This window comes from Hyperolius riggenbachi, chromosome 1 (assembly GCF_040937935.1).
Source record: "Hyperolius riggenbachi isolate aHypRig1 chromosome 1, aHypRig1.pri, whole genome shotgun sequence".
Lineage (NCBI taxonomy): Eukaryota > Metazoa > Chordata > Amphibia > Anura > Hyperoliidae > Hyperolius > Hyperolius riggenbachi.
Window position 1 is genome coordinate 465,002,783 of NC_090646.1, and position 27,926 is coordinate 465,030,708.

The 27,926-nt window shown below is 46.9% G+C and overlaps 2 protein-coding genes across 4 annotated transcripts in view; one reads left to right on the top strand and one right to left on the bottom strand.

The window, feature by feature from the left end:
* The window catches only part of SDS (serine dehydratase), a 34,145-nt gene extending 33,106 nt beyond the window's left edge, over positions 1 to 1,039 (bottom strand). The window contains exon 1 of the mRNA XM_068271489.1: positions 916 to 1,039. The gene's annotated coding sequence lies outside the window, so the exon portion shown is untranslated. The remainder of the gene's footprint in view (positions 1 to 915) is intronic.
* Positions 1,040 to 1,179: 140 nt separating this feature from the next.
* SDSL (serine dehydratase like) overlaps positions 1,180 to 27,926 on the top strand; it is an 80,725-nt gene continuing 53,978 nt past the window's right edge. For 2 of the 3 annotated variants that reach the window (XM_068239695.1, XM_068239718.1), the window contains exon 1: positions 1,180 to 1,532. The gene's annotated coding sequence lies outside the window, so the exon portion shown is untranslated. The remainder of the gene's footprint in view (positions 1,533 to 27,926) is intronic. The other variant, XM_068239703.1, reaches the window with a different exon arrangement.

Here is a 27,926-nt window from a genome sequence, read left to right on the forward strand (position 1 = left end):
TTCTTATTTCTTTCTGTTTCATACACAATTAGGAATGATAGCTGAATGAATTGTGCGCCCCCTCCTACACTGCGCCCTGAGGCTGGAGCCTCTCCAGCCTATGCCTCGGCCCGGCTCTGATTACTATTAACTGTATTCTTAAAGAAAAATATAGATACTGTATCACTATTAGCGGGAACAGCAGTAAAGTGCCATTATAATGCATTTGGTGCTATCAAACTTGTTATTGTCGCTTAAAGTGTACCTGAGACGAGAAGCATTGCGCATGCTCAGCCTGGCCAGGCATTCCCGCGGCTGTAAGCTTTCTGTGCAGTACTACTGCACAAGCGCAGAACGGTTCCAGGGACGGGAGCGCGATGCGGGAATGCGCCTGGCTGCACATGCGCAACTCAGCCAGTCTTTCAGAATTAATTGCGGGGGACCGGAGCCATCCGGAGAGACGGCGAGGGACGAGTGGCCTTAAGGAATCCCCAGATAAGAATGGAACCTGAGACGCTTCTTGTCTCAGGTTCCCTTTAAGTTCTTTGTCATGAAAAGTACTTTTGTTGTGTTACATAATGACAATAGTCAAAAAGTGCTTGAACATAGATAACACAAAATCAACCTACATCTGCCTAGCAGATCGTATTAATTGAAAATGATATATATGATACCATTTATTGGCTAACTTATAGATAAATAAGAGAGTAAGCTTTCGGTTTTGTCAGAGGAAGGCTCAAAACCTGAAAGCTTACTTTTATTTATCTCTAAGTTAGCCAATAAATGGTATCATCCTGATTCAAAACGTCTTGCTTTTACTGATGGCTAACACGGTACAATTTTTTACTGCTATCTCTACCATACAGGACTATAAATTATTTCCAATTAATGAATTAAGCAGACATCATTACATAAATGGCAGTAGCACATACCCACCTGTTCGGAGTGGTAGAATGTAGGGCACGCTGGAATTCGGATGCAGTGGAATGCAGTGCTCGGTGGAGGAGATGGATGGGGATGCAGCGCCCAGTGGAGGATGAGTATGGATGCAGTGCTGAACTTGAATTGCCGGCTGCTCTCTTAACACTCAACTGTGAGACAACTTATAGTTCCTAGAGTTATTCCAGCGACCAATCAGAGAGCAGGTATAAACACACCCCCAGCACACCCCTGGCGTTTCCACCTATCTGCACAAACAGCTGTCGCGTTTTACAGCTAAAGGAGATGTTGCTCTAAACAATACCAAAAGGGTTCAGCGGTGGGAGGTCATAGGCAGCTAAAGGAAATGCTGTCTATTTTTAAAGGTTAGTTTACTAGAGGGAGTACAAAGAGCCCCCCTGCTGAGGACGGGCCCTCCCCCACTTATGTGTCTGCTCTTTTCAGATACCGGCTCAAGCTGGTCAGGCTGGTTATTGAAGAAAACACCCAAGGGGTAAACATAGAGAGGGGGAGACTAGCCGACCAGTCAAACTCAAGATAAAAGACCAAGATCCTGCGGGTGGAGGGACAGACACTGTGTGAAAGTTTACAGTCAAAAACATCAAGTCACCAAGGTAGGCGATAACCCTGGAAGTATGAGCAGAAGGGATAAACACAGAGGAATGTGCTGTCCTAACCAAGATAAAAATATGCTCTGAAAACAAGTTGGAACTACTTGTGCATATGTGCTGTAACATATCTAGCAATTGCTTTAAACCTTGTACACAAGTTAGATAAAAGTTAAGCCACGTGATGAACGACATCAGCGTCATATTTCGCTGTTTCGGATGTCAATCGTAAAAATGTAACTAAATGACAAATGCCTGATCCAACTGGCGAATCAATTTAGATGACTATTTGGCAGATGCGGTGCAGTCGGTACAAGTCGTTCAAACGATATTGTTCCAGAGCATGAAATGTCACTTTCGCACGCAGTTTTCGAACAACATAATCGTTTGAGTATTGGTGTGTGTGAACAACGTTTAAACAACTTGTCATTTCTTTTTGCCGGGAAATGTCATTTGAGCGATGTTGATTGTGTGCGCTGACTTTTATCTAGCTTGTGTATGCACCTTTTGTGGAAGATCGTGATCTGTATACAGGAAGCTTACCTATGTTACTACGATACAGTTTGGCACTGAAAATATTAAATATCTGTTACTGCATGACTCTCTCCAAACAGCAGTATTTTTCAAAATTATTACAGCGTTTACCCTTTAACGAAAGATGGTATTTGCCAGTGGTGTAACTGAGGACCTTGTGGCCCTGGTGCAAGTTTTATGGGGCCTCAAGCACTCTATTGATATGAAGCCCAAAACTTACCAAGGACAGTTTCAGTGTCAGAAAGGTTTAATCAAAGAAATGTTAGGTACACACAATGAGATTTCCTGTCCGAATTACTGTCAGATCGATTCTTTCTGACAGTTACTATCTGATTTCCGATCGATTTTCCATTCACTTCTATGGAAAATCCATCAGAATATCGATTGGAAATCAGATCGGACCTGTCGGAAATAATCGATCTGACAGTAATTCTTACAGAAAATCTCATTATGTGTACCTAGCATAAGGAAACAGCTTGTTAAGGATTATTACTATTTAATGCACATATAGAGGTGTTGATTACCAGCATAGCACCAATAAAAAGCTAGATGGATGAAGGAGGGCCCGTAGTGGGCCCCTCTGGTCCAGGGTCCCCAGTGAGGCCGCAACCTCTGTATCCCCATTGCTAAATCACTGATGTTTGCTGAGTACCTTCTATTATGAATACTATTATCTCAGGAACACTTGACACACATAAATGTGTTAGGAGTACTCCATATTTGTATATAAATAATTTAAAAACGTTACTTCATGCTGTTAACTACAAATGCTAACTTGGCATAATTCATACATAGTTTTCTATTTTTACACTCCAAACTCACTGGAATAGATCGACGATGATGAGTTCAATTACCCCCTAAAATCAGCACAAGTAACCCCAAAGTTAATGGCCGGATTTCAGGCAAGGCCACTAGGCCATGGCCTAGGGCACCAAGAAAGCAAGGGGCAGGCTGTGGGCAGCAGGGTGGCAGTAGCAGTTAGCCTGCCGAACATTCATCCTGCTACACAGAGTGTGCACATATCGGTGGGCGGCTACCAACAGCCAGATCTGGCACTCGGGGGATGAAGGGGCAGCGAATGGGCACTTATAGTGATCTCTGAGCTGCCTGTCACTCACCGAAGGTGCTGCTCGCCAAGGAATTTACAATCTAATCCCTGACATTATGTCTCTAACTGTCCTCAGAGGAGCTTATAATTTGATCCAACCCTGCCATCACGTCACTAACTGTCCTCAGAGAAGCTTACAATCTAATTGCAATAAAGTTGAAACTTTATTGCAATGTTAAGGTGGCCACTAAAGGTTCAATTTCTAGTAAAAAATAGTTCGAGCGATCAGAAATTATGATCGGATTGGTTGTAAATAATCTCTCTTGATGGACATAATCAATTACGTACGAATATCCAATGTCGTCCGATTGGATTTACATGAACGAAAATTTGGATTTTCTTGTCGGTTGTGATAGATAGGAAGCAAGGACTGGTTCATTGATGGTGTAGTGAACTATTTCACTTTCAATCAGAATTATCTGATCGCTCGAACAATTTTTCTCTAGAAATTGGATCGTTAGTGGCCACCTTTAATCTCAAAGTATTCTTCTGTTTAAAATTTTAAGTATATGTCGTCACCCTTTCCTGTGATATATTCCATATTCACATTTGTTGATATTTTTTTCCAGAGGGTATATTTATGTACATTATAGATAGTGTACTGAGGATGATAGAGGAACAGTTGCTGAAATCCAAGAATGAACCCAGATTTAAGTAAAAGTGATGTGCCCTGTTTAATTAAGCTTCTTCCAGCCCCCTATAGCCCTTGTCAGGGGCGTAGCTAGAAATGACTGGGCCCCATAGCAAAAACATTTTATGCCCCCCCCCCCCCACGACCTTCCAACCCCATGAAGCATATAGGTTAGCCAGACATGGTTGCCACTGCCCCCCCAGCATATAGGTTAGCCAGACATGGGTGCCACTGCCCCCCCCCCCCCCCCAGCATGTAGGTTAGCCAGACATGGGTGCCACTGCCCCTCCAGCATATAGGTTAGCCAGACATGGGTGCCACTGCCCCCCCCAGCATATAGGTTAGCCAGACATGGGTGCCATTGCCCCCCCAGCATATAGGTTAGCCAGACATGGGTGCCACTGCCCCCCCAGCATATAGGTTAGCCAGACATGGGTGCCACTGCCCCCCAGCATATAGGTTAGCCAGACATGGGTGCCACTGCCCCCCCCAGCATATAGGTTAGCCAGACATGGGTGCCACTGCCACCCCAGCATATAGGTTAGCCAGACATGGGTGCCACTGGCCCCCCAGCATATACTGTAGCCAGACATGGGTGCCACTGCCCCCCAGCATATAGGTTAGAAAGACATGGGTGCCACTGCCCCCCAGCATATAGGTTAGCCTAGGGTGACCATATTTTGATTTCCAAAAAAGAGGACGATCACAACAGCATGTGGGCGTGGTCATGGGTGGGGCCAAATATACAAGACCTTAGCAGTGTGCTGTCCAACTTTGCGGGCATGGAGGGTCGTTTTTTTTTTTCCAGACCACATGGTGGAGGGCCGGCTGACCACAAAATGCAATCTTACTGGCAGCAGATTTCCCCACAAAATGCAATCTTATTGGCAGCAGATTTCCCCACAAAATGCAATCTTATTGGCAGCAGAATTCCCCACAAAATGCAATCTTATTGGCAGCAGATTTCCGTATGAAATGCAATCTTATTGGCAGCAGATTTCCCCACAAAATGCAGTCTTATTGGCAGCAGATTTCCCCACAAAATGCAATCTTAGGCTACATACACACTTGAGATAAAAGTCTTTGGAAAAGGCAAGATCACAGACCAATTTTACCCCCTTCCATGTAGTATGAGAGCCATACTCTACACAGTCTATTCTATTGAGCTGAACTCCCCATCAGATAGAAATCTTTGCAAGATGCTGCACACAAAGCTGCTGTACACATTCAACAGATCAATATCTGCAAAAGATCTGTTCCTGCAAAAGATCCGTTCCTGCAAAATGCATTCATAGTCTATGATATCTGCAGATCCTCATTCACACCTTGTTTAACAGACATTCATCTGCATATCTGACAATCATCTGCAGATCTGAAGATCTATCCTGGTGGATCTGATCTGCAGATTAATGTTTGTTAAGGTGTGTATGAGGATGTGCACATATCATAGACTTTGAATGCATTTTGCAAGAACGGATCTTTTGCAGGAACAGATCTGTTGCAGATACTGATCTGTTAAATGTGTACAGCATCTTTGTGTAAAGCATCTTGCAAAGGTTTTTATCTGATAGGGAGTTCAGCTCAATAGAATAGACTGTGTAGAGTATGGCTCTCATACTACATGGAAGGGGGTAAAATTGGTCTGTGATCTTGCCTTTTCCAAAGACTTTTATCTCAAGTGTGTATGTAGCCTTATTGGCAGCAGATTTCCCCTCAAATGCAATCTTATTGGCAGCAGATTTCCCCACAAATGCAATCTAATTGGCAGCAGATCGGCCCCCTCGCACCTCCGTCCACAGCAGCCATACTTACACAGTCTTGCTGCAGCTTGCCTGGCGTGGGGTCGGGTGATGGGTCGGGTCGCCCCGCTCTTCCTCGGGTCCAGGGCACGACCTCTGCTCCGGCTCCAGTCGCTCGCCGCAGCACACTCTGAGCCTCTGAGGCAGAGGCATCCAAGCCAGTCCGCGGTCCAAGGCTTTTGCCACGTCACTCCTCCTTCTTCCTCCCTGGCTGGCCGGAAGCCGGAACTATAGAGTAATTGTCGGCCGGCCGCCAGGGAGTATCAATGCGCGCCGGCCAAAAGTAGTCCCCCTCCTCACACTAGTCAGGCAGCCACTTTCAGAGAAGAGGGGGACTGAGGGGGGCCGGTGGGGGCCCGCTCTTTTATAATTGTCGGGGGGGGGGGGGGGGGGGCGGCCCGGACCGGCATTATAATAATTAAAAAAAAAATTCCTCTACTGAGCCACGGGCCCCCTGTGACGTAGGGCTGCCGCGGGTCCCATAGCAACCGCTGTGGTTGCTATACTGATTGCTATGCCCCTGACCCTTATGGTCTCTTGCTGTCGTTTTGCCTCTAGAATTTGTCCTAATTTTCTAGTGGCACCCAAAGTGTGTCATAATTTTCCCCTGCACCCACCCCCCATATGTGTGCCAGTTTTACTGTGTCTTCCATAATCTTAGGTGTCTCCCACAGTGCATTCTGGTTTCTCAATGATCACCCTAATGCTGGGTACACACGATCCGTTTTTTCGGTCAATTTTCCGTCCGATCGATTTCCAATTCAATTCTGTTATCTTTTTTTTTATCTATTTCGTTTCACTTCTATGAGAAATTGATCAGAAAAACGATCGAAAATAAGATTGGACATGTTGGAAATTATCTATCGAACCATCTATCTAACACAAAATTGTATGGTGTGTACCTAGCATAAGTCATGGGTGTCAAACTCAAATACAACGTGGGCTGAAATTGTACACTGGGACCTAGTTGTGGGCCAACCTCAATATCTACTGGGCAGTGGCACCTTCCTCCCTTATAAAGTTCCCGGGGGTCTAATGGCCCCCCTTCAGCTCCTATACAGTTCCCTGGTGTTTAGTGGTCCCCTCCCTCCCCTATACAGTTCCCTGGTGTCTAGTTGTCCGCCCTCCCCTATACAGTTCCCTGGTTTCCAGAGGCCCTTCCCTTCCCCTATACTGTTCCATAGTGTTAAGTTATTTCACCCATCTCCCCCATATGGCTTCCCTAGTGTTCTAAGGCTCCACTTCCAATACTTCCACTTCCCTGATGGTCTAGGGTGGGCCATACATATTGCAAAGTGGGTAAACCTCTTGAGGGCCAAATTTGGCTCGCTGGCCAGAGTTTGACATGTATGCCCTAAGTGTTTCCCAGCACTCTAGAGCCCCCAAAGTGTGCCCCAGATCTCCTGCTCCTGCTGCTCCTGCTCCTTAAACGTGCCACAGCTTTCAGAGCTTTCAAAGTGTTCCACAGCTTTTTAGAGCCCCCCAAATAAGTCCCAGCCATCTAATGCTCCTAATCTCTTCCTCAAATTCCCAGTGCCCTCAAAGTGTGCCAGCTTCCCAGTGACCACTAAACGTGTGTCCCACCTTTTCAGTGACCAGTAAAAGTATGTCTCAGCTTTCCAGTGGATAAAGTGTGCTCCACCTTTCTGATAGTCCTAAGTGTGGCCCAGAATTCCTGTGGCCCTCAAAGTGTTTTATAGCTTTCTAGCTCCACCATAATGTGTCCCTAAATGTCAGTGTCCCTGAATTTTGTTGTTGCTTTTCAGTTACTCCAAACATGTTTCTACCACGTCCCTAAAACATATACATAAATTCATTGTTTTCCCAATAATAAGACTATTATAATTCTAAATGATCATTTTTTAAAGCAATATTCTTCAGTTTTAGTATTTACTATGTTCTTCTTGTACCATTTTAATTAAAGATGATGTTTACCGGTACTTTATTTGTAAATCATCAATGCCATTTTAATTTCCATTTTATATAGCCTGTTTTGCCTATTTAGCAGACATTTTGTAAACAAAACAAAACAAACAAAAAAAAAAACCCAAACAGTTAGAAGCCTATTCATATTGAAACAATTATTTATCTGAAGCTGATGACCTTCACTAGTATATTTTTACATTTCCTTTAAATAGAGATGGAGTCTAGGTCTAGATCAGTCATGGTTTAGTAAGATGGCCAGGGAGAAATGTTGTTAGTTTTATGGTGACAAACACAGAGCACTCAAATTTAATGTTGCGCACTCACCTCTGACAGATGTCGCCAGTTGGGGATCAAAGCCGCACACACCCATGTCAGCTGTGTAGCTGATGACACGCTGTGTTGCCATGTGGGCCGGGACAGTGGGATGACAAGCGCGGCATGTGTGAAGTCACGCGGAAGGCGGGGGGAGAAGTGCAAACATTGGGATTGAAGTCGCTGGAGTTGAGTAGATCCACTCAGCGGATCACTCGGTGTCGGGAGTCACCGGCTGCCGCACACACACGCACCTGATTGTCAGTTGAGGTGGTCGTTATCGGCTATCAGACGTGTGTACAAGGCTTGTGTAATCAGCACTTGTATAATGGTGTTGACACACTTTGGCCATAGTTCACAAAAGGCTGGTATAATTGACGTGCACTAAGGGCATATTTCCATCGGGATGTCGCATCCGTTTCCGAATCAGATGCACCCATGCTGCAGCAAAGCTGCGGCTGCATTGCTATAGCCCTGCTGGCTATAGGGATTCAAATGCCTGCCACAAAACTGCTGCATGCCACCCAGAATCACACCAGCGAGCAATTCGGACAGCATGCTGGTATCTGAAAAGGCAGCATTTCCCTGTCCGGCTTGCATGCATGGAAATGCTGTGTATTTGGATATAGAAGAAATGGTCCCTAAGCGTGCTTACGTTTTAAGGTGGCCACACACCATACAATTTTTTAAATATCTGTTCAATTTAAGAATTGGATTCAATTTTTCTGACTGATTGTAAAATTTCAAAAATATGACCAATGTACCACACACCTATGTTAAATTTTTTTCCTCAATTAGGATAAAAATTATTGGAAACTCAGATAAAATTGCTAGGGTGTGTATAGTAATAAATTAACAATCCAACACACACCATACAATCTTTAGTAGAAATTGAAGAGAAATATCTGGCATTCCGGATCGATTTAAATCGAAAAAAACGGGAAATCCGATCGGATTTTTCAGTCGAATGAAAAAAAAGCTTTCGATTTTTTCGAGAGATACGATCGTTTTTATCGAATTACTGTAAAATCGGATCATTTTATTGTATCGTGTGTGGCCACCTTTACCGGCATTCGTGCAAGCAATCCAATGTGGGTTGCACAAGCAGCTCAACTGACATTATGTACACAATGCGCGCCTTTTGTGTATAACATGGGTTTATTTATTTTATTTATTTATTTATTTATTTATAGTGTAACACATGTAATACTAATACTAATAACACACATTGGACTTGATTCACTAAACTGTGATAACTCAAATATCACACCTTATCAAAGATATCACACCTTATCAAAGTTAACATGCCTTATCAGAGTAGCATAGCAAGCGCTACAAACCCGCAGGAGCTCAGGGCAGGACGAGTGCCATTGCCAATTAGCAGGCAAAAGTTTGTAGTGCTCGCTATGCTACTCTGATAAGGCATGTTAACTTTGATAAGGTGTGATATCTTTGATAAGGTGTGATATTTGAGTTATCACGGTTTAGTGAATCAAGCCCCTTGTGTACATAACACAAGTTCCACTATGTGTGCAATACATGTTATGTTGCTTGTGAAAAAGCAGGTAAAACTGACACATACTAGTTGTGCATGTCAATTTTACTGGCCTTTTGTGCATCAGGACCATAGTGTCTGTGCCCACACACCTAGTGATTTTCTTTTATCGTGTCATTCTATTTCAAAAGCATTCCTAATAAAATCTGCAATATTCTGTGTAGTTTATATTCAGTTTTTCCATTGCAAGCTTTCAGTCTTGAGAGGTCAGATGATCATGAGACCCCGACGCTCAACCTGTGAGCAATCCGCTGGACTGATCTACCCAACCCCATCAACGCTGATCCCCCTGCTGATCCCGTTGTTTACACATGCGCCGCTCATCGCCCCCCACACATAGCAACATAACTACACAGCTGACACACGTGTGTGTGCAGCCCAGCCCTGCGATGTCGCCCAAGGGGATCGGCCCCTGATCCCCACCTAGGCAACATCAGTTGGGCGTATGTAAAACGATACGTTTTTTTTCGGTCGATTATCCGTCCGATCGATTTCCGATTTGCTTTTACCGATTCTGTTCTCTTATCTTTTCTTATCTATTTCCATTCACTTCTATGAGAAAGCGATCAAAAATAAGATCAGATATGTTGGAAATTATCTATGGAACCATCTATCTAACACAAAATTGTATGGTGTGTACCTAACGTAACAGAGATGAACATCTTTGATTACTCCAATGTTACTGGGAACTGTAATAAGGTATACAAATTATTATTATTATTATTTAGTATTTATATAGCGCCGACATATTACGCAGCGCTGTACAGTGTATACATATATATTGTCTTGTCGCTAACTGTCCCTCAAAGGAGCTCACAATCTAATCCCTACCATTGCCATATGGCTATATTATGTAGTGTAAGTACTGTAGTCTAGGGCCAATTTTTTAGGGGCAGCCAATTAACGTATCCGTATGTTTTTTTGGGAATGTGGGAGGAAACCTGAGTGCCCGGAGGAAACCCACGCAGACACGGAGAGAACATACAAACTCTTTGTAGATAGTGCCCTGGCTGGGATTCGAACCAGGGACCCAGCGCTGCAAGACGAGAGAGCTAACAGAAATGTGTTGATATAAAATAAATAAATCACAGGATAGCGTACCTGACTGAAATAAAGTTTCTCCTCAATACATAAAATGTCTGATAAAAAAACAAAAAACAATGATGTGCATATGGTTAGGCATTGCTAGAAGACAACTTCCCAAGAACAATGGATGGTGAGATATCTGAGCATTGATGTTAGAACACTGGTTCCCCACCTGTGTGTACAGTACTATATGCACAATGATGCTATTATTTCAGTAGCAAAGCAATCACCAAAGCATCCTTCAAATGAAAGATGTCTATATAAACATACTGATATATACTGTCCAAGTGTTTATGTTTATGCCCTGAACCAACACCCCAGCCCTCTCCTTTTTGTGAGAACAATAGCAATGGTCTTAATTCAGTCTAGTCAGTTGCTTTATTTTCCTTTTGAGCCAATCTGGTCAGGGAATGCTTTCATGGATAACAAAGTGACCATTGATCTGCAAATCTCTCCCACTGCATGACAATCATGCTATGGTTACTATATTGGATTCACATGTGGGCCTGTGTAACGTAAGTATTCATGTACATTTAATGGAAATCAAGCTATGCCAAGCAGCTGCACTGAAACAGTGGGACATAAGGTATTTCCTGTTTTCGCACTGATCAGGTAAAACATATAAACTGCCTACCCAGGCCTTGTTCACACTATGTGCATTGCTGTGTGCATTTCACCAACACATATGGCGTGCGAAACGCAAGAACATCAGATATGCGTAGACAGCACAGTCCAGTGGTATCTGGCACCAAGGTTGGTTTAAAGTGGACCTGAACTCTTGAAGCAGGACAGAAGGAAAACATAGAGAAATGCACCCTGTATGCATTTAGAGAGTTTAGCCTGTGTAATTCTCCCTCATCTGTGTCTAATCACACGTTGTAATTTGATCTATCCCCTTGTCACCTGACTGTCACGGCAGATAAGCTAATTTGAAAGCACAGGATGTTAAGAAAATGTCCGCTTCTATGAATCAGGAAGTAGAAAGTGCAGATTTATTTTAGGATTTGTATCAGCTGTAACAAAGATGTTTAACCACTTAAGGACCGGGCTGTTTCGCTCAGATCTGTGCTGCGTGGGCTCTCCAGCCCGCAGCACAGATCATGTAAAAGGCAGGGCGATCAGCCTTCCCCCCTCTTTTCCTCACTAGGGGCATGACCTGCTGGGGGGTCTGATCGCCGCCGCTCCGTGTGGCCGAGCGGGGGGGGCTCCTCAAAGCCCCCCTCCGCAGCGAGATTCCTCCCTCCCTCTCCTTCCCTCCCTACCTCTGGCTCCATGGGCGGCACAGGACGGCAATGCGTCCTGCGCCGCCTCTGATAGGCTTCAGCCTATCACACGGCGGCGATCTCCGGCCAATCAGAGGCTTTACGGCGCTGCTGCGCAGCAGCGCCGTATTGATGTAAACAGCGGGGATTTTTTCCCCGCGTGTTTACAATTAGCCTGCGAGCCGCGATCGGAGACTCGCAGGCTATTCACGGAGACACCCTCCGTGAACTGACATGGAACAAAACGACCAGCCGCCGCCTATCGGCGTTAGCTGGTCGTTAAGTGGTTTTAAAGGATATTATACTGTTGTGTATCTTTTAGAGCAGAGAGGACGTTCTGATTTCAGGTCTGCTTTAAGGTAAAATGGGTCCCTGAGCAATTCATGTGTACATGTAGTCCATTAATGTGACTGGAAGATGTAATCACATTAATGGACTACATCTTTTGGCATGCATTGAAGCAGCCGCAGAAGCGTGACATCACTGAAGACATCAAATAAAGGCGCCTGGATAAAAGAACCCAGAGGTTTTATGCTAGTAGAAAATCCCTACAATTAAAAATATTCTACTGCTAGATTCCATAGTAAAATATCGGTAATATTTACAGATATTTTACTATAGCTAAACCTAACCCTATTCTCACACAGAACCCTCCCCAGGTGGTGCCTAACCCTAAGACCCCGCCTGGTGGTGCCTAACCCTAAGACCCCCATGTTGACTAACCCCAAGACAGCCCCTCTTGGTGGTGCCTAACCTTAAGACCCCCTGGTTGTACTCACCCCCCTATACTCGGGTGGGGGCTACCTAATATTGTGGCACATCTGGCTATCTATACTGGGGAGGGGGGCTATTTAATATTGGGGCACATCTCACTATCCGGGGGTGGGGGCTACCTAATATTGGGGCCCATCTGGCTATCTATACTGGGGAGGGGGGCTAATTAGTATTGGGGCACATCTCGCTATCTATTCGGGGGTGGGGGCTACCTAATATTGGGGCCCATCTGGCTATCTATACTGGGAAGGGGCTACCTAATATTTTGGCACATCTGGCTATCTATACTGGGGAGGGGGCTAATTAATATTGGGGCACATCTGGTTATCTATACTGGGGAGGGGGCTACCTAATATTGGGGCCCATCTAGCTATCTATACTGGGGAGGGGGGCTACCTAATATTGGGGCACATCTGGTTATCTATACTGGGGATGGGGCTACCTAATATTGGGGCCCATCTAGCTATCTATGCTGGGGAGGGGGGCTAACTAATATTGTGGGATATCTGGCTATCTATACTGGGAAGGGGGGCTACCTAATATTGGGGCATATCTGGCTATCTATACTGGGGTGGGGGCTAACTAATATTGGGGCCCAGCTGGCTATCTATACTGGGAGGGGGCTAACTAATATTGGGGCACATCTGCCTATCTATACTGGGGTGAAGTCTAAATAATATTGGGGCCCAGCTGGCTATCTACACTGGGAGGGGGCTACCTAATATTGGGTAGTGTTGGGCGAACAGTGTTCGCCACTGTTCGGGTTCTGCAGAACATCACCCTGTTCGGGTGATGTTCGAGTTCGGCCGAACACCTGACGGTGCTCGGCCAAACCGTTCGGCCATATGGCCGAACTAAGAGCGCATGGCCGAACGTTCCCCGAACGTTCGGCTAGCGCTGTGATTGGCCGAACGGGTCACGTGGTTCGGACCCGAACGCGCTCTGATTGGCCGAACTGTCACGTGGTTCGGGTAAATAAATACCCGAACCACGTCATATCTCCGCCATTTGTCTGTGGGTTTAGCTTTGGGTAGGCAGGCAGGGTAGTTCGCGCTCCAGCCACGCTAGCCAGGGTCCCCCCCAGTCATTGTGTGTCGCTGCTGGGAATAGTAGTACACCGCTCGCTCAGCATTCTGTTTACTGCCACTCTGTGTACCTCGCTCAGCCACACTATATAGCATTCTGTTTACTGCCACTCTGTGTCTGCTGGGAATAGTAGTACACCGCTTGCACAGCCACACTATATAGCATTCTGTTTACTGCCACTCTGTGTACCTCGCTCAGCCACACTATATAGCATTCTGTTTACTGCCACTCTGTGTCTGCTGGGAATAGTGGTACACCGCTCGCTCAGCCACACTATATAGCATTCTGTTCACTGTTCTGTGTCTGCTTGGAATAGTGGTACACCGCTCGTTCAGCCACACTATATAGCATTCTGTGTACTGTTCTGTGTCTGCTGGGAACAGTAGTACACCGCTCGTTCAGCCACACTATATAGCATTCTGTGTACTGTTCTGTGTCTGCTGGGAACAGTAGTACACCGCTCGCTCAGCCACACTATATAGCATTCTGTTCACTGTTCTGTGTCTGCTGGGAATAGTGGTACACCGCTCGCTCAGCCACACTATATAGCATTCTGTTCACTGTTCTGTGTCTGCTGGGAATAGTGGTACACCGCTCGCTCAGCCACACTATATAGCATTCTGTTTACTGTTCTGTGTCTGCTGGGAATAGTGGTACACCGCTCGCTCATCCACACTATATAGCATTCTGTTCACTGTTCTGTGTCTGCTGGGAATAGTGGTACACCGCTCGCTCAGCCACACTATATAGCATTCTGTTCACTGTTCTGTGTCTGCTGGGAATAGTGGTACACCGCTCGCTCAGCCACACTATATAGCATTCTGTTTACTGCCACTCTGTGTACCTCGCTCAGCCACACTATATAGCATTCTGTTTACTGCCACTCTGTGTCTGCTGGGAATAGTGGTACACCGCTCGCTCAGCCACACTATATAGCATTCTGTTCACTGTTCTGTGTCTGCTTGGAATAGTGGTACACCGCTCGCTCAGCCACACTATATAGCATTCTGTTTACTGTTCTGTGTCTGCTGGGAATAGTGGTACACCGCTCGCTCAGCCACACTATATAGCATTCTGTTCACTGTTCTGTGTCTGCTGGGAATAGTGGTACACCGCTCGCTCAGCCACACTATATAGCATTCTGTTTACTGTTCTGTGTCTGCTGGGAACAGTAGTACACCGCTCGCTCAGCCAGAGTATATAGCATTGTGTTTACTGCCACTCTGTGTACACCGCTCAGCCAGACTATATACCATTGTTTACTGACACTCTGTGTACACCACTCAGCCACACTATATACCATTGTTTACTGACACTCTGTGTACACCGCTCAGCCAGACTATATACCATTGTTTACTGCCACTCTGATTCTGCTGGGAACAGTAGTACACCGCTCGCTCAGCCAGACTATATACCATTGTTTACTGACACTCTGTGTACACCGCTCAGCCAGACTATATACCATTGTTTACTGCCACTCTGATTCTGCTGGGAACAGTAGTACACCGCTCGCTCAGCCAGACTATATACCATTGTTTACTGACACTCTATGTACACCGCTCAGCCAGACTATATACCATTGTTTACTGCCACTCTGATTCTGCTGGGAACAGTAGTACACCGCTCGCTCAGCCAGACTATATACCATTGTTTACTGACACTCTATGTACACCGCTCAGCCAGACTATATACCATTGTTTACTGCCACTCTGATTCTGCTGGGAACAGTAGTACACCGCTCGCTCAGCCAGACTATATAGCATTGTGTTTACTGCCACTCTGTGTACACCGCTCAGCCACACTATATAGCATTGCGTACTCTGCCAGTCAGTGTGTATATTGCTGGGATCAGTAATACTCCACTCACCGTCAACCACTATATGAGCTCAACATGAGTTCCCCAGAGACCTCCGCTGTGAGCAGCACTCCCAACAACAGCAACAGCCAACGCCCCACGCAAGCTATAACATCCACCCCAGCAGCCAGTGGTCAGCAGCAGCCCTCCCCGGAGGAGAACGTTGTGTCCATCAGTCCGTCGCCAGAGCGATTAATGAGGGCTGCCATTGAGGAGATGATGGGGCCTGATGTGGAGGAGGAGGTCTGGCTCAGGCCAGCATCCCAAGTTAATGTTGAGGACGATGAGGGGTCTGTGTCTGGGGATGTTGGGGTGGCAGAGGTGGTGGGTGGGTCAGACTCAGGAGAAGAGTTGTATGATGAGGATGATGATCGGGACCATCTGTATGTGCCTCAGAGTCCGACCCCGGAAAACATGTTGTATCGTGTGTTTAGGTACTAAAATCTGCGTTCCCTCCCAGTAGTGTTGGGCGAACAGTGTTTGCCACTGTTCGGGTTCTGCAGAACATCACCCTGTTCGGGGTGACTATATAGCAGACTATATAGCATTGTGTTTAATGCCACTCTGTGTACACGGCTCAGCCACACTATATAGCATTGTGTTTACTTCCACTCTGTGTCTGCTGGGAACAGTAGTACACCGCTCACCCGCCACTGTATAGCATTGTGCTCTGTGTCACTGCTGACAATAGTGGTACACCGCTCACCCACCACTGTATAGCATTTCTGTACTGCCACTGTACTGCTGCCAGTCAGCGTGTACTTTAAGGATAAGTGAAATGAGGAAGAAATCCGGTGAAAGAGGGAGGGGCAAGGGAAGAGGTGTTTCCCCTGACGGTTCACGTACAGGCCACAGGGGAGCACCCAAGAAAACCCACTCAATACTGCCCATGTTGTCCAGGACAACAACCCTCACAGATCCAAAAGAACAGGACCAGATAATTACTTGGATGACCTCTCAAGCGTCCAGCAGTGGGTTAAGCAGCACCAGCACATCACGCACGAGGTCCGAGTCCTCAGCCAGTTAAAGTCTGGGCTTTCTTTGAAGACTGCACTGAGGATGTTACCATGGCGATTTGCAAGGTGTGCAAGACCCGCCTGAGCAGGGGGAAAAGTATTAACAACCTCTCCACCACCAGCATGAGCCGCCACATTCTATCCAAACATCCCACTCTGTGGGCAAACGCGGCAGGACAGGGTACCACCAGCAACACTGCCTCCCTTGGGTTCACCAGACTCACCACCAGACCCGCCTCAGCAGCAGCAGTAGCCCAGCCATTGCGTGGTTCACAACATTCACAAACATCAGACGATGCTGACACTGTCACTTTCCGGACTAGTGCTCTTGAGGTCTCCCAGTGTTCATCAAACACAACAACCAACAGCCCTTCGGTGTGCAGCGCTACGGTTGAGTTGTCTGTTTCTGAGATGTTTGAGCACAAGAGGAAATTGCCAGCAAATGACCCCCGGGCCGTGGCAGTAACAGCCAGCCAGCATAGCCAAGCTTCTGGCCTGCGAAATGCTGCCATATCGAGTGGTGGAGACAAACAGCTTCAAGGGCATGATGTCAGTGGCCATCCCACGTTACGTGGTTCCCAGCCGCTACCACTTTGCGCGCTCTGCAGTGCCTGAGTTGCATGAGCACGTGGTCAGCTAAATAACCCGAAGCTTGAAGAATGCCGTTGCCTGCAAGGTTCACCTCACCACTGACACCTGGACGAGTGCGTTCGGCCAGGGTCGATACATCTCCCTTACCGCGCACTGGGTGAACCTTGTGGAGCCTGGCAGCGATTCCTCACCTGCTACGGCGCGGGTGTTGCCCACGCCGCAAACAGCTGGATAACAACAGCAGCACCTACCTCTCTGACTCCTTCTCCTCCAACGCATCTCAAAGCTGTACCTCATCCGGAAATGCTAACCCAGCACCAGCAGCAGTAGGATCGTGGAAGCAGTGCAGCACAGCTGTTGGCATGCGTCAGCAAGCGTTGCTGAAGCTGATCTGCCTTGGGGATAAGCAGCACACAGGGGAGGAAATTTGGAGGGGAATAAAGGAACAGACGGATTTGTGGCTGGCACCGCTGGACCTGAAACCGGGCATGAAGCTAGACACCTGGCACGAACTGGCAATGTACGCAATAGAGGTGCTGGCTTGCCCGGCAGCCAGCGTTATGTCGGAACGCTGTTTCAGTGCTGCCGGAGGCATCATCACAGATCGGCGTATCCGCCTCTCCACAGAAAATGCAGACCGTCTGACTCAAATTAAAATGAATCAATCCTGGATTGGAAACGACTACGCAACACTCCTGGACCCCAACCAAGTAACATGACCGATGAACATCTGGGATGGTTTAGCGTTTCCGGTCCCTGTTTATTGAACCTCTCATCTGTATTACATTTATGACTGCATGGCGGCAAAAAGCATTGCTGCTATATCCGCACGCTTTTTGTCCTCATGCAAGGCCTGGGTTGTTGTGTCTCACAAAGCGTGGCCTTCTCCTCCTGCGCCTCCTCCTGTTCCATCACGTGTGCTGCTGCTGCTGCTGGGTTACCGTTGCCGCGTGGTCCCTGTTTATTGAACCTCTTATCTTTATTACATTTATGACTACATGGCGGTACAAAGCATGCTATCCGCACGCTTTTTGTCCTCATGCAAGGCCTGGGTTGTTGTGTCTCACAAAGCGTGGCCTTCTCCTCCTGCGCCTCCTCCTGTTCCATCACGTGTGCTGCTGCTGCTGCTGCTGCTGGGTTAGCGTTGCCGCGTGGTCCCTGTTTATTGAACCTCTTATCTTTATTACATTTATGACTACATGGCGGTACAAAGCATGCTATCCGCACGCTTTTTGTCCTCATGCAAGGCCTGGGTTGTTGTGTCTCACAAAGCGTGGCCTTCTCCTCCTGCGCCTCCTCCTGTTCCATCACGTGTGCTGCTGCTGCTGCTGCTGCTGCTGGGTTACCGTTGCCGCGTGGTCCCTGTTTATTGAACCTCTTATCTTTATTACATTTATGACTACATGGCGGTACAAAGCATGCTATCCGCACGCTTTTTGTCCTCATGCAAGGCCTGGGTTGTTGTGTCTCACAAAGCGTGGCCTTCTCCTCCTGCGCCTCCTCCTGTTCCATCACGTGTGCTGCTGCTGCTGCTGGGTTACCGTTGCCGCGTGGTCACTGTTTATTGAACCTCTTATCTTTATTACATTTATGACTACATGGCGGTACAAAGCATGCTATCCGCACGCTTTTTGTCCTCATGCAAGGCCTGGGTTGTTGTGTCTCACAAAGCGTGGCCTTCTCCTCCTGCGCCTCCTCCTGTTCCATCACGTGTGCTGCTGCTGCTGCTGCTGCTGGGTTAGCGTTGCCGCGTGGTCCCTGTTTATTGAACCTCTTATCTTTATTACATTTATGACTACATGGCGGTACAAAGCATGCTATCCGCACGCTTTTTGTCCTCATGCAAGGCCTGGGTTGTTGTGTCTCACAAAGCGTGGCCTTCTCCTCCTGCGCCTCCTCCTGTTCCATCACGTGTGCTGCTGCTGGGTTAGCGTTGCCGCGTGGTCCCTGTTTATTGAACCACTTATCTTTATTACATTTATGACTGCATGGTGGTACAAAGCATGCTATCCGCACGCTTCTTGTCCTCATGCAAGGCCTGGGTTGTTGTGTCTCAAAGCGTGGCCTTCTCCTCCTGCGCCACCCTCCTCCTGTTCCATCACGTGTGCTGCTGCTGGGTTAGCATTACCGGTCCCTTTTCCTGGAACCTCTTATATGTATTACATTTATGACTGCATGCCGACAAAAAGCATGTTACCTGTGCAAAGAAAACAGACATTTCCCGCATTTAAAAGACAGTTTTCCCTTTGAAACTTTAAAATCGATTTTCTCAAAAACTATAAGCTCTTTTTGCTAAATTTTTTTTTCCTCTTGTACCCACTCCCAAGGTGCACATACCCTGTAAATTTGGGGTATGTAGCATATAAGGAGGCTTTACAAAGCACAAAAGTTCGGGTCCCCATTGACTTCCATTATGTTCGGAGTTCGGGTCGAACACCCGAACATCGCGGCCATGTTCGGCCTGTTCGGCCCGAACCCGAACATCTAGATGTTCGCCCAACACTAATATTAGGGAGCATCTGGTTATCTATACTGGGGTGGGGGGGTTACCTAATATTGGGGCCTATCTGGCTATCTATACTGGGGAGGGGGCTAATTAATATTGGGGCACATCTGGTTATCTATACTGGGGAGGGGGCTACCTAATATTGGGGCCCATCTAGCTATCTATACTGGGGAGGGGGGCTACCTAATATTGGGGCACATCTGGTTATCTATACTGGGGAGGGGGGCTAATTAATATTGGGGTACATCTGGCTATCTATACTGGGGAGGGGGGCAACTTATATTGGGGCCCATCTGGCTATCTATACTGGGGAGGGGGCTACCTAATATTGGGGCCCATCTGGCTATCTATACTGGGGAGGGGGCTACCTAATATTGGGGCCCATCTGGCTATCTATACTGGGGAGGGGGGCTACCTAATATTGGGGCATATCTGCCTATCTATACTGGGGTCAAGTCTAAATAATATTGGGGCCCAGCTGGCTATCTACACTGGGAGGGGACTACCTAATATTGGGGAGCATCTGGTTATCTATACTGGGGAGCGAGTTACCTAATATTGGGGCCTATCTGGCTATCTATACTGGGGAGGGGGATAATTAATATTGGGGCACATCTGGTTATCTATACTGGGGAGGGGGCTACCTAATAATGGGGCCCATCTAGCTATCTATACTGGGGAGGGGAGCTACCTAATATTGGGGCACATCTGGTTATCTATACTGGGGATGGGGCTACCTAATATTGGGGCCCATCTAGCTATCTATGCTGGGGAGGGGGGCTAACTAATATTGTGGGATATCTGGCTATCTATACTGGGAAGGGGGGCTACCTAATATTGGGGCATATCTGGCTATCTATACTGGGGTGGGGGCTAACTAATATTGGGGCCCAGCTGGCTATCTATACTGGGAGGGGGCTAACTAATATTGGGGCACACCTGGCTATCTATACTGGGAAGGGGGGCTAACTAATATTGGGGCACATCTGCCTATCTATACTGGGGTGAAGTCTAAATAATATTGGGGCCCAGCTGGCTATCTACACTGGGAGGGGGCTACCTAATATTGGTGAGCATCTGGTTATCTATACTGGGGAGGGGGGCTACCTAATATTGGGGCCCATCTGGCTATTTATAGTGGGGAGGGAGTTACCTAATATTGGGGCACATCTGGCTATCTATACTGGGGAGGGGGGCTAACTAATATTGGGGCACATCTGCCTATCTATAGTGGGGAGGGGGGCTACCTAATATTGGGGCACATCTGGCTATCTATACTGGGAAGGGGCTACCTAATATTGGGGCACATCTGGCTATCTATACTGGGGAGGGGGGCTAATTAATATTGGGGCACATCTGGCTATCTATACTGGGGAGGGGGGCTACCTTATATTGGGGCCCATCTGGCTATCTATACTGGGGAGGGGGCTACCTAATATTGGGGCCCATCTGGCTATCTATACTGGGGAGGGGGCTACCTAATATTGGGGCCCATCTGGCTATCTATACTGGGGAGGGGGGCTACCTAATATTGGGGCATATCTGCCTATCTATACTGGGGTCAAGTCTAAATAATATTGGGGCCCAGCTGGCTATCTACACTGGGAGGGGACTACCTTATATTGGGGAGCATCTGGTTATCTATACTGGGGAGGGAGTTACCTAATATTGGGGCCCATCTGGCTATCTATACTGGGGAGGGAGTTACCTAATATTGGGGCACATCTGGCTATCTATACTGGGGAGGGGGGTTAACTAATATTGGGGCACATCTGCCTATCTATAGTGGGGAGGGGGGCTATCTAATATTGGGGCACATATGGCTATCTATACTGAGGAGGGGGCTACCTAATATTGGGGCACATCTGGCTATCTATACTGGGGAGGGGGGTTACCTAATATTGGGGCCCATCTGGCTATCTATACTGGGGAGGGAGTTACCTAATATTGGGGCCCATCTGGCTATCTATACTGGGGAGGGAGTTACCGAATATTGGGGCACATCTGGCTATCTATACTGGGGAGGGGGGTTAACTAATATTGGGGCACATCTGCCTATCTATAGTGGGAGGGGGGCTATCTAATATTGGGGCACATCTGGCTATCTATACTGAGGAGGGGGCTACCTAATATTGGGGCACATCTGGCTATCTATACTGGGTAGGGAGTTACCTAATATATTGGGGCACATCTGGCTATCTATACTGGGGAGGGGGTTAACTAATATTGGGGCACATCTGCCTATCTATAGTGGGGAGGGGGGCTATCTAATATTGGGGCACATCTGGCTATCTATACTGAGGAGGGGGCTACCTAATATTGGGGCCCATCTGGCTATCTATACTGGGGAGGGAGTTATCTAATATTGGGGCACATCTGGCTATCTATACTGGGGAGGGGGCTACCTAATATTGGGGCACATCTGGCTATCTATAGTGTGGAGGGGGTTAACTAATATTGGGGCACATCTGCCTATCTATAGTGGGCAGGGGGGCTATCTAATATTGGGGCACATCTGGCTATCTATACTGAGGAGGGGGCTACCTAATATTGGGGCACATCTGGCTATCTATACTGGGGAGGGGGGCTACCTAATATTGGGGCCCATCTGGCTATCTATACTGGGGAGGGAGTTACCTAATATTGGGGCACATCTGGCTATCTATACTGGGGAGGGGGCTACCTAATATTGGGGCACATCTGGCTATCTATAGTGTGGAGGGGGCTACCTAATATTGGGGCACATCTGCCTATCTATAGTGGGGAGGGGGCTATCTAATATTGGGGCACATCTGGCTATCTATACTGGGGAGGGGGCTAACTAATATTATGGGATATCTGGCTATCTATACTGGGGAGGGGGGCTACCTAATATTGGGGCATATCTGGCTATCTATACTGGGAAGGGGTGTTAACTAATGCTGGGAGCACATCTGTCTATCTATACTGGGGGAGGAAAATCTAACACTTGGGCACATCTGGCTATCTATATTGTGAGGGGGCTGCCTAATGCTGTGGGCACATCTGGCTACCTATAGTGATGGTACAGAGGGTGTCCTATTATTCAGATTGTCCGCCACTTACAAAAAGGTAATGTTTCGGGAGATTGTAAGTTGAATTTGTATGTAAGTTGAGTCCCGTGTTAAGCATTTCCAATACTATGTTGGACATAGTCCGACATTAGCCTTTTCCTCTATTGGCCCAATGTTGGATATACTAGTGCAACATAGTAAAATGTGGCTGCTGCTAGATGGCACTGTTGCTGATAAAATCAGGCACAGTGTCCGATTATGTCCAACACTGCCTGCCCCATCCACACACACTTCAGCCACTGTCTCCCGCACCATTCCACTACACTTTGCGCCTGTGCAGGGAGCCCGCTGCTATATTGGGTCTGGCATAGTGTCCCCCTATGTGGATCAAAGTGACAGACAGAGTCTGCCACTTTGATCCCCTCCAGCAACAAGCGTTGGATAATAACAATATTACACTGGAGTTCATGCAAGAAGGCGGGGCTACAGCACTCGACCTGAGCTTGGCCATGCCACATGCAACTGATGCCGTGCCACCACAACCCCTCCCCCTTGTCACTGGTGCATGGCACAGAGCCCTCCAGAGTCCTGGACTTGATCCTGTTTCAGGATCACCCATGTCCTCCACAACACCCTGGAAACAAATAGGTCAAGGGGGAATGGGGGTAAGGGAGGTGTGGGTGATCCTTAAAAACCAATGAAAAAGAAAGGGTTTTTAAACATGGTGAACCATGGATAAGTGATTTACTTTGGACAACTCTGGATTTGGACATATAGGGCTTGATTCACAAAGCGGTGCTAACAGTTAGCACGCTGGTGAAAAGCCCTTTATCATGCCTAAACTCAGTTTAGGCGTGATAAGTTTAGGTTTGATAAGTTTAGGTGTGATAAGTTTAGGTGTGATAAGTTTAGGCGTGATAACTATAGCACCAAATGGGTTAGCACCGCAGTGCACAGCTGATCAAAAGTTTTGCGCTAGCAAAGTCTGGTGCACTTCGCATAGAGTTTAATGGCGCTGCTTTGCGTGCGGGACTTTGCACACGATCTAAATTTATCTAAACTTATCACGCCTAAACTTATCACGCCTAAACTGGCTTTTCATCAGCATGGTGCAATGGTTATCATGCCTAGGCCTCGATTCACAAAGCGGTGATAACCCAGTTATCACGCCTAAAAGACTTTAGGCGTGATGACCTTTTCACCACTGAGTTATCACCGATTTTTCCTGCTCTTCGCGCGAAGTTACCGCGCGTAAGCGCGTTCGCGCGTACGCGCGTAGGAGCGCGCGCAAAGTCCCATAGGGCTTAATGGGAGCTTCGCGCGAAGCGGCGGGTGTTGCGCGCGCACTTACGCGCGTACGCGCGTACGCGCGGCAACTTCGCGCGAGTTTCTTCTTATCATGCCTAAAGTGACTTTAGGCGTGATAAGGGCCTTTTCACCATGGTGCTAACACTTTGCACCGCTTTGTGAATCGAGCCCCTAAAGTCTCTAACTGGGCTAGCACCGCTTTGTGAATCGAGCCCCTAGTCATATAGTCTAAACTATGTTTTTTAGGTGTTTTCAGTGTGCGCCCTTGTTCACAAGTCTCAGCTCATGACCGTAATGGAACGCAATGTAAGTGATCACGCACCATCTGCGCTGCTAATCCCATTCACTACAGTGAATGGATCAGCGTTGCATGCAGCATCACACTGCTGCGCAGTACATGTAGCTCTGAACATCAGTCAGTGCAGTCTGTGCACTTCTAGGGCCTGATTCACAAAGCCGTGCTAACAGTTAGCACCCTGGTGAAAAGCCCTTTATCACGCCTAAACTCTGTTTAGGCATGATAAGTTTAGGCATGATAAGTTTAGGTGTGATAAGTTTTTAGGCGTGATAAGTTTAAGCACCAACTGGGTTAGCACCGCAGTGCACAGCTGATCAAAAGTTTTGCGCTAGCAAAGTCTGGTGCACTTTGCATAGAGTTTAATGGCGCTGCTTTGCGTGCGGGACTTTGCATGCGATCTAAACTTATCTAAACTTAGCATGCCTAAACTTATCATGCCTAAACTGAGTTTAGGCATGATAAAAATGGTTATCACGCCTAAAGTCTCTAACTGGGTTAGCACCGCTTTGTGAATCGAGCCCCTAATGTTCCTGCGTGTTGCACACTATGCGTGGTGCCGAAATGTGCAGGACAATGTACATAGTGTGAACGAGGCCTAAATTGTGTTTACTACTGATAACAGTTTAAAACATTTAACAACAAAAATGTATAATAAAAAAGTATTGTACATTTTGGCCATGAAGGCAATTTTTGAATGTATGAAAAATTGTAGCTCGAGTCGTTTGTAAGTAGGGGACTGCCTGTATTTGGGTGTATATGAAACCTGTATATGATCCCCGTGGAGAGAGGGAAGCTTCTCTGTATCATACAGCAGGTAGAATGCAGTAAGTTGTGCATTTGCAATAATAGAGATACCTTACTTGACTGTAAATGCCACTGAAAGGCCCTCAGCCATTAGTCCACCTATTTCTCTACCTTCTACTTGATTACTCTCAGTTCCACCTTTTGGTTAAATTGTATCACCTCATGTGGGCATGTAGTACACTGTTGCAACAAAGTCTGCTTCATCAGTGTATCTTTTCCACTTCTCTCCTGAGACTATAAGCGTTCAAAGTAGTGTGCATAGCTACTGCTTAAAGCTTACATTGCCATCTAGTGGCCATGTAATACAAATACACAATTTAACCTTATTACGTGTTTAGGACTGGATTACACTTTGGCCTCAATTCATTAAGATCATGCTGGAGATAATAAGGCAAGAGAAAACTTACCTCCACATAAGAGAGAGTTATCTTATCTCTTCATTCCTTAAGTTACCTCCTCTGTAGTTAAGTTACCTCCTCTGTAGTTAAGTTACCTCCTCTGTAGTTATTTTACCTCCTCTGTGGTTAATTTACCTCCTCTGTTAACTTAAAGACAGAAGAGTTAACTTTAGGTTTGCCTGAGGTAAAATGTTTCCTGAATACTACATGCCTTATCACCATGGTAACAACTCTAGAAGAGTTATTAAAGACAGGAGAAAAGCTTTGTGAATTGAGGCCATTGTCAGTTGAAGTGAACTGTAAGGGCCCGTTCAGATCACAAATGCAGATGGTCATGCGTGCGGAGTGCGTGCGGACCGCAACGCGTACGAACGCATGGCCATCCGCGTTTGTGTGCGTTGTGTGGCTGATCCCATCACTGAAAAGTGAATGGGACAGCCACGCGTTTTGTCAAAATCTGCGTGCAGCATGCGTTCCCGGACCGCACAGGTCCGGAACGCATGCAGTGTGAACATCAGACAGTGCACTCTATGCACTGTCTGATTTCATGCGTGTCGGCCTCCTGCATGCGTTTCCAAAACGCGTCTGGAAACGCGTGCAGTGTGAACGGGCCCTAAATGTCCTCTGTCGCAAAAAAAAACCCATACATTTAAAATGCATGTGCACACATACACAATTACACATGTATGGGCTCTTTGAGAGCTGGTCAGACTTCTCAATCGGCTACAGACTGTATGGTAGGGACAGTCTGCACCTAAATGGGGAGGGTGCAGCTCTGCTGGGGGAGAAAATGGTTAGCAGATTAGAGGGGATTTGAAACTAGAACCAGGGGGGTGGAGGGTTTCAAAAGTATTTGGGAACTAGCCAGAGTAGACAGACAATGGAATCCTGGGATTATAGAGACTTGAGAGGTGGGTATGAGGAGCTCAAACAGTAAGGAGGTGACTAAACATAGGTGTTTGAACCTTCTACTGCTCCAGCAACAGCTACAAAAAAGTAAAGTGTGGTGGTAATAATATCAAATGTATGCTAACCAACGCTAGGAGCGTTTCAAATAAAATTGATGAACTTGAGTGGTTGATGAAAGATAAAGACTCTGTTAGGGGTAACAGAGGCGTGAAGTCTGCTAGGTCCCTCTCCTTCATCCCATACTCCACACACACTCTTGTGTCCCCCTCCAATGCCGGATGCGTGGCCCTGTGCCCCGTACTCCCGTGGCTGTTACATAGTAAGATTGCTTGAAAAAAAAGACATACCTCCATTAAGTCCAACCAGAAAAAAATAAGCATTAGAAACCATTCTCTCCTGCACCCTCATGTATCCCAGTTGATCCATTTTGCACATTTTCATGTAATTATGTATGGTATGTTCTGTGCTCAGTCTACTACGCATTATTGGTTTTGAGGGAAAGATTGCTCCCCTTTGATCCATGAGACCTCACACTTTTCAGTCCATACTCTCAGGGCCAAGACTAGAAATAATTGGGCCTCCCTGCAACATTTTTAGAGGGGGCCCCCATCCCCCACATTATATAATCAATATAGGCTGCCTGGGATGTTGGAGGGGGAGGGGTAGCTATGGCCAGGCATTAGGGGGGCATAAAGGTCAGGGTTAGGTGTCAGGAAGTAATTCATGTTGGGGAAGGAGGGTTAGACAATCAATTTTTACTGTGTGTTGGGCTCTGCACATCTATGCAGCTGGTCAATTCGGATGCAGCCTGCACTTGAAAGCGCTGCTATTTCCTCCTGTGGTACAATCAATTTTTTTCACTGCTATCACGACTATTATTATATACTTATCTATATGCTGTCATATTTGCTAGCTAATTCATGATGTCTCCCCATCACCCAGAGTCTGTGGTGTTGTGATGTTTTAGTAAACAATCTATTTGTTATAAATTAGCTAGCATCCCTGTGAGACCCTCCTTGTAACTGAGGCATCTAACAACATTTATTTGTGTTTGCAAAATAATGTTTCTTCTCCGAATGTCCAGTACATATATGCTGTGTGTTTTAACATCTGGTTAATATACAGGAAAAAAGTCTGAAGAAGGCATAGCCAGCAAAGTAATAAAGAAATGAAAAAATGCAAAAATGCAATGCACTAAACTTTGTGCTATATGAATTACTATATATTCTGTACTTCAAAAACCAAAGTCTGAACGAAAGGAAACGGGATTTAACCACTTGAGGACCACAGTCTTTCTACCCCTTAAAGAGAACCAGAGATGATTTAAAAAAAGCTTTTATACATACCTGGGGCTTCCTCCAGCCCCATACGCACTGAACGCTCCCACGCCGCCGTCCTCTGCTGCCTGAATCCGCCGGTACCGGGTCCCATCATTGCCGCGAGTCGGCCAGTCGCCCGGCGGACGCGGCTGATTCTCCGCATCACACGGCGCTCCCTGTATACAAGTACGCATGAAGCTGCCTACTGCGCAGCCGCATGCGTACGGGTATGGAGGGAGCCCCTGTGATGCGGACAATTGGCCGCGTCCGCCGGAAGTGACGGCCCGGTAC